Raw genomic sequence first — 360 nt, 5'->3', positions numbered from 1 at the left:
AAAAAAAAAAAAAAAAAAAGAGAGAGAGAATAAAAAGGTAGGCTGAACTTTTAATCCATCACTTTATTTTATTTATTTATGTATTTATTTATTTGTTTGTTTGGTACAGGGTGTAACTGCACAGCTCGGACTCATAGTGATCTTCCTGTCGCAGCCTCCCCAGCACTGGGATCATAGGAGTGCACCACCATGTCCAGTTTCAGTGACTGGCATGGCGGGGCCAGGACAGCAGGGCCAGCACTGCATGCAGTACTGAGGAGAGAACCTGAGTCCTTGCCCTTGTCAGGCAGGCACTGACACTGCTGAGCTATCTCCCCGGCTCTACTCCATCACCTTAATACTACCACAGGTTGGGGTATT

Source organism: Octodon degus, unplaced genomic scaffold, assembly GCF_000260255.1.
Source record: "Octodon degus isolate 3935 unplaced genomic scaffold, OctDeg1.0 scaffold00080, whole genome shotgun sequence".
Taxonomy (NCBI): Eukaryota; Metazoa; Chordata; class Mammalia; order Rodentia; family Octodontidae; genus Octodon; species Octodon degus.
This window is presented reverse-complemented; position numbering follows the sequence as displayed.